The following is a 7,038-nucleotide window of genomic DNA, read 5'->3' as shown; positions in this document are numbered from 1 at the left end:
CTCTCTCTCTCTCTCTCTCTCTCTCTCTCTCTCTCTCTCTCTCTCTCTCTCTCTGAAATATGTTATTAAAAAATATATTCTTAAAATATATTAAAAAACATGTTTTTCGAATTATTCGGTATAGTCTGTATTTATTATGTTCTTTAAAACAAAAAAGACAGACTTTAGTTTATTTATGTATCATTAGAAACATAGTAAAAAATAAAAAAAAATTAATATAAAAATAAAAATACTATAGAATATTTCTTTCTTTGTAATATAGAAATAGATCGACATTCCGCAGTAATTCATTATCCTCTCAGTTCATAAGTGCTATTTATATTCTAGAAACTGAAATTTGTTATATTTTTAGCAAAATTTACTATGTTTTCTAGTAAGATGGATTTTACTGACAGTCTAGTCCTGTACTACAAGAAATGTAATAAAGTTGAAAAGAGTTAATATAAAAATTGAAATTATTACAGAATGTAATCAAGGAACAGATCGACATTCTGCAGTAAATTTGTATACGCCATTTACATTTTAAGAATTGAAATGTAAAGATTTGTTATATTCTCAGTGAAATTGACTATGTTTTTTAGCAAAGTAGATTTTAGAGAGAAATCTCCATCTCTGAATTATTATAGAAACATACAGTAAAATTGAAAAAAAATTTATTTGGAATTTATATGAAGAACTATAATATTCTGTCCTTGCAATGTTCTCGTTGTGCGTCCCTCACGCGTTCTATTTAAACCACGAGAATTCTAAAATTGCATCGGTGTGTGAATTCTTGGATTGATTTGGAATTCAATTAGCTCAATCGATATAAATGGAATCAATTTCTAACGGATTTTAATAAAATTTTAATCTAGTTTATTAATAACCGCACACGATGTTAACGATTGACATGCTGTAATGAACAAAAACCTCTTTCAACATTTCCGATAAAAAAAGAGATATTGTCGGGTTCATATCGAGCCCGTGGTCACGCTGCGACCAAAAAAATAAAAAGCTACGCGTACTAATTTCGAGCCAAACTGTACTAAATTATCGTTTTATTTCGCACGACATGTTTATCGCGTTGAGTTTCGCCAATTGATTAACGACTCTCGCATCGAAATTTTCATCCAGACTAACGACGAGTGGGTGGACGAAAGGGGTGAGAGGGATGAGAGGGGAGGGAGCCGTACTTCGGAGCGAGTCGCTTAGGGGCGCTACACCCTCGCCACAACATGGCCGTCGTAGCCTGACACCCCGTGTGAGTCTCGACGCACCCCGTGTTTCGCGTGTCGCCAAGGGGATTGTGGCCGACTGTGCAAGCAAGAAAATCACGTGAGTACGAGACGGTGGACAACTCTGCGACCATTTTGCGAGCTCATTCACGGACGACCACGAGAATTCGCGAAGGAGGAGGCGCTGCTGCGAAAAAATTCGTCAAGAAGGAACGAGCGTTATCCAACAAGGTACGACTCACTTGCGTGCGCGTAGCATGACGTGTATATGTGTGTATACGTGTTGATATGTGTGTATGCGGGCGTGCGTACGTATGTGTGTGTGTGTGTGTGAGTGAGTATGCGCGCGTCCATGTGTATCCGTGTGTACGGCTGCGTCGGTGGTCCGAGACGCGTGTCTGCATCGGCGATCAATAAAACGATGGCGGAGGGTGGAATGTTTTGACGTGGTGTGCGTGCATTCTTGTCCACTAAAGAACCATTCCCATTTCTCACTACCTCCTGTATATTACCGTCCAACGTGTATTTGCACCCTGTGTTCTATCACCCTCCCTCCCCTCCTCCCATCTTTCCACCGTGCTGTGCGTGTCTATATATATATATATTAATATATATATATATATATATATACATATAGATATGTGTGTGTGTGTGTGTGTGCGCGCCTTCAGTCTCCTGCGCGCTGTCCCTTTCCGGAAACGGTCATCCTGCGTGTATCCGTTTCGCCGTTGATATTCCACAAGATGTCGCGTCGCAGGGATGATACAACGTCGTCTACAAGGACGTATCGCTGCAGAAGCGACGGGATCAACGGCGATATCCGCGACAAATGCCTCGGAAAAGTCGCGGCTGTTTCGTCGTCTTAGGCTCGTATCGATAATTGTCACTTCAAACTCGCGCCACATGTGAGATACTCAAATTTGAATTTAGAGCTAGATTCGAGTTTCTTACGAGCCCGGGCTCGTAAATGGAGTCATGTATGTACAATATATATGTTACTAGTCACTATATCTGTAAACGCGGTTCAGCTGAAGAACGTCTAACTCTATATTCAAATATGAATATTGCATCTGACACAAGTTTCAAGCAACGACTATTAATACGGTACTGAAACATGTCTCATGTAAGATATCAAATTTTTATTCAGGTTCAAGTTTTCCAATTTAATTATAATATATATGATATTTATATTTATCACGGAGAAAACATTAATGCCATATCTATTTCATTTGAAATCAGGTAAATGTTCTCTTTAACTATAGAATATGTGGATATAGCAACCATAGTAGTTTTCTCCGTATATAATCGTGATTTGACTGGAAATTTCTCTCATCTAACTCTGAAATCTGAATAGAAATCTAAGGTCCGTATTAATAGTCGTTACTTGAAGCTTTTAATTTAGGATTAAATCTAAGTTTCTCAGCTGAATTGCGATTGCAAATGTAATGTCAGCTGAATCGCGATTGCAAATGTAATGTATAATATAATTTAAATAAAAGACTTTTTCGCCTAACTCTAAATTCAGATATTTCAGATTTGAGTATTTCACGTAAGACAAGTTTCAAGTAACGACTATTAATACGAACCTGAGTGTCTCACTTGAGAAGGATTTCAAGTAATAACTATTAATACGGCTTTCAGGCTCGTATTAATAGTTGTCACCTGAAACTCGTCTCATCTGAGGTACCGAGATTTTTATTCAAGTTCAAGATTTTCAGTTTAATTATGATATACCAGGTGTAGAAGTATGAAACCGGAATTCCCCTATAAATGGTGCCAGCGTTCAGTTTAGTGACCGTAAGACCGCTACTGCCGCGCTATTATATTCTCCTAACAGCTGACGAATATTGTCAACAAACATAACCCCAACTTTCATTCTCTAGTATATTTTTGTATAACCTTAAACATGTCACGTTTCGAGCCTACTAACTATGATTTGCGGACAGCATTGATTTTCTGTTATCATTTAAAGAAAACTGCTGCAGAATCACATCGAATGCTTGTCGAAGCTTACGGTGAATATGCTCTTGGTAAATCTCAGTGTTTCGAGTGGTTTAAAAAATTCAAAAGTGGTGATTTTGACGTGAGGAACGAAGAACTATGAACTATGAACTATGAACTATGAACTGCTGAAACCTGGTCAAACCGTCAATACTAATCGCTACCAACAACAAATGATCGATTTAAATCGAACATTGACTAAAAAACGACCAGAATATGCAAAAAGGCAACACAATGTCATTTTGCTCCATGATAATGCCCCATCACATACAGCAAAACGGGTCAAGGAAACGATCGAGTCGTTCAGTTGGGAATTACTACCGCATGCGGCTTATTCTCCAGACTTGGCTCCGTCCGATTATCACCTGTTCGCATCGCTAGGACACGCTCTCGCTAACCAACGCTTCGATTCGTATGAAAATGTGGAAAAATGGCTAGATAACTGGTTCGCTTCAAAAGATGAAAAGTTTTTTTGGCACGGCATTCATAAACTGCCAGAGAGGTGGGAAAAATGTGTTCAAAACAGTGGAAATTATTTTGAATAAAGTATTATTTATCACTTTCGAACAACAGACGTCTTATTTGTATAAAAAAATTCCGGTTTCATACTTCTACACCTGGTATGTGACATTTATATCTATAATCACGCAATTCAAGTAAAAATCTTTTATCTAACTCTGAATGGAAATTTGAGTGTCTCACTTGAGAAGGGTTTCAATTAATAATTATTAATACGGACCTTATTTCGTGCTATGTAAGAAAGCGAGTCGAGAACAAATCACACGAGCGTCGTTACTGCAATCGTTAAAAGCACGCAGGTGCAACAACAAACACCTTCCGTCCAAGTAAACGCAAAAGTCACGGCGACGCGATAGCGTCCTAACTTATTTCTCACCGATACTTGCTCCGTTCATAAACTTTAACTTCTCAAAACTTACTACATTCGCGAGGCTATTCATCGTCCGTCGGAGACAACTCCGCGAACTTGTGGAGGTTTAGTATTATTTATCGTCGCGATCCCCAAACAGACGTCTCGATTTTGTTCATGGTCGATAACGGATGAGAACTCGTTCTTTCTCTTCGGTCTTGCCGCTCCAAGCGTTCGAGTTGCAACGGTAAATACGTCGCGCGGGGTTTACAAGTCGTATCAGAAGCGGCATATACTCGGTCAGAAATCCCCGTGCAAATTCGGAGTTAACTTTTTATCGGTCAAGGTTTAACACGGGAGAGACTCGATTAAACTCCCGTAAAATTGGATATTAAGCTTCAAGAGCTGGATCGTGCGCGATCTCAAACATTAAAAGTAGGTCATACATTCGAGGTAAATTAAAATTAATCGGTTCGCAATCCCATTTGTTTTATAACGCAATGAACGGACTACTCGTGACACAAATACTCGGACTTGCAACAAATAGAGCTCGCTTGACTCGCTATCACTTGACGAATTTCCAAAGTTGTCGGATGTAAAAAGCAAGGATCATTATTTAAACGAATGAAGAACAACGTTAACGTCGAGAAGTTTGGATATATTATGGGAGTAAGTCTACGATGAGAATAGGAGAGAAGGGAATAAAGGATATTTTTTTGTTTTAGACAAAAATCCACTATTAGATACAATAGTTGCATTAGATACAATAATTAGATACAATAATTGTCTGGTGTTAGCGAATATATTTCTTATAATGTATTCATAATCATTTGGAAAAAAACTATTCAAAGAGCACAAATATTTCATTAACATAGAGGTGCAAGAATAGTTTTTTAACATAGAAGTGCAACATAATGCAACAAGTGGAGTTTTGTAAAATGGGGTCATGGAAAATAGTAATATAAAATAGGCATGAAAATAAAGTTTACTTTTTATAGTTATGAAGTTGTTGATAATAAAGCAACTTTTCAATGAATTCCTCTGAATATAAAAAATTATAAATATTAAAAATCAAAATAAAAAAATTTCCTATGAAAATTTAAAGAATTAAGCTCAATAATTCAAATTATGTAGAAGTCCTTAAAAACAAAAGTCCTATGAACAAAAGTCGCAATAACATCATTTTCGCGCCCATTGCATAAGACGTGGTAATATGGAACACTTAATTCCATATTACCACCCATCGCTTTTTTCTAAACAACTCAACGAATTTCAAAGCAGGAAAAACGTTTTCAAATATCTAACTTTGCGATTTTGAAGTTTAATGTTATTACTAATCGATACACTATAGCTAAGGTGTTAGATTTACCGATTAAGACAAGAAAATAATTTTTTAATCTAACCTCGTGAAAAGTTTTAATTGGAAGAAAACAAGGTGGCTTCTCTTAACACTATAAACAACGTAACCTTGACGCCAGACCCTAGAGAGGCCGATAAAGATCCTAATGGTTATTTTTATGCCTTGTTTCATATATCACCATTTTCCATATTATCATCTCCTTTTCTATATAGGGTGTTTCAAAAGAATGTTAACACTTATATGAAAAATTTGTTTAATTAGGACAAGTTCTATTTCTTTAAAAAAGTTACTTCCATATAAGCGTTAAAATTTTTTAAGCACCTTGCATATTATAATTTCTTTCCAAATAAATTCTTTTCAATTTTACTGTATTTTTAATAGTGAAAGAATAGACTGTTAGTAAAGTTTATCTTGCTAATAAACATAATCAATTTTGCTAGAAGCATAGCAAATTTTTTAATAACACATAAAATCAAAACAGGATAAATTATTGCGGAATCTATTTCTTAATTACAAAATTCTGTAGCAATTTTCATTTCTATAAAATTTTCTGCCTATATATTTTCATTCCAAAAATGCTAAGTAAGGTTACAACGAATTGTTATTTATATAATTATAGAGAACATTTGGGAATTGTCGTAAGATTGCATACGCTACTTCGTAATAGTCAAGAAATATCATTAAATTCAACATATATGTCAGATCAGGGAAAATCTGCACCTCCTATAGATCTTCTGTCCTAGTTGATTGTACAGCTTGTTGATATTACTGGCATATCACTAACGCAAAAATCCGCACGTGAAGGAGCTAATACGTAGCGCAAACCTCGGTTTGTTTGTTATCGCGCTGAGATATTCCGCGAGATACTCTAATACATCGGGATGGCTCGCTCGATATTGCATCGATATCGTACGTGTCGGGTGTACGTATCGGGGACACATTTACCGTTCGCAACCGGATACTTCGGCAAAAAGCACGTCGGAGTTTCGAACGACACGTCTTCCATCGCGAGAGTCTTCGGAGCTAACCTCTAGGACCTCCGAACAGAAAAGTTCGTGGGTCATTCGCCGAATTTCTGCCTCCACTTTCGTTGTCGTTGTCGTCATCGTTGTCTTCGTCGGATTTCGTGTTACCGCACGACACGCTTCGACGATCACGGAGTGCTGACTCCGTGTCGCACTGACAGTGATATATCACGGTGTAGGAGGTGTGTCAACAGTCACACAGTTATCCTCAGGTCCACACAGAATTTTACAGTAGAAATTACTATAGAATTTGGCAACCGGGGAGTAGATCGACAATCTGCAGTAATTGATCCAGAACCTTTTATTTTTATGCTATTTGTATTTTAAAAACTGAAATGTGTTATTAAAAAATTTGCTATTTGTTTGCTAGCAAAATTTACTATATTCCTTAGCAAGATCTTACTGATAGTATATTCTACTAAAAGAAAAGGAAGGTAAGACAAAAAAGCTTTTGTGTAAAAGCTGAACGCTGAACGTTAGTACGAATAATTTTTAAATAGGACAATAAAATAATTTTTGTGACAGAGAGAGAGAGAGAGAGAGAGAGAGAGAGAGAGAGAGAGAGAGAGA

General features: G+C 36.8%; 2 protein-coding genes across 2 annotated transcripts in view; one reads left to right on the top strand and one right to left on the bottom strand.

Moving 5' to 3' along the window:
- LOC116842211 overlaps positions 1-7,038 on the bottom strand; it is a 119,163-nt gene that overhangs the window by 100,615 nt on the left and 11,510 nt on the right. The gene's annotated exons all lie outside the window — the stretch shown is intronic.
- The window catches only part of LOC116842212, a 34,206-nt gene continuing 28,377 nt past the window's right edge, over positions 1,210-7,038 (top strand). Inside the window, exon 1 of the mRNA XM_032811073.1 lies at positions 1,210-1,445. The gene's annotated coding sequence lies outside the window, so the exon portion shown is untranslated. The remainder of the gene's footprint in view (positions 1,446-7,038) is intronic.

This window comes from Odontomachus brunneus, unplaced genomic scaffold (genome assembly GCF_010583005.1).
Source record: "Odontomachus brunneus isolate Ranch 3 - 2012 unplaced genomic scaffold, Obru_v1 Obru_scaffold_022, whole genome shotgun sequence".
NCBI classification, from domain to species: Eukaryota; Metazoa; Arthropoda; class Insecta; order Hymenoptera; family Formicidae; genus Odontomachus; species Odontomachus brunneus.
The sequence above is the reverse complement of the archived record's forward strand: the minus strand, read 5'-3'. Positions and strand labels throughout refer to the sequence as shown.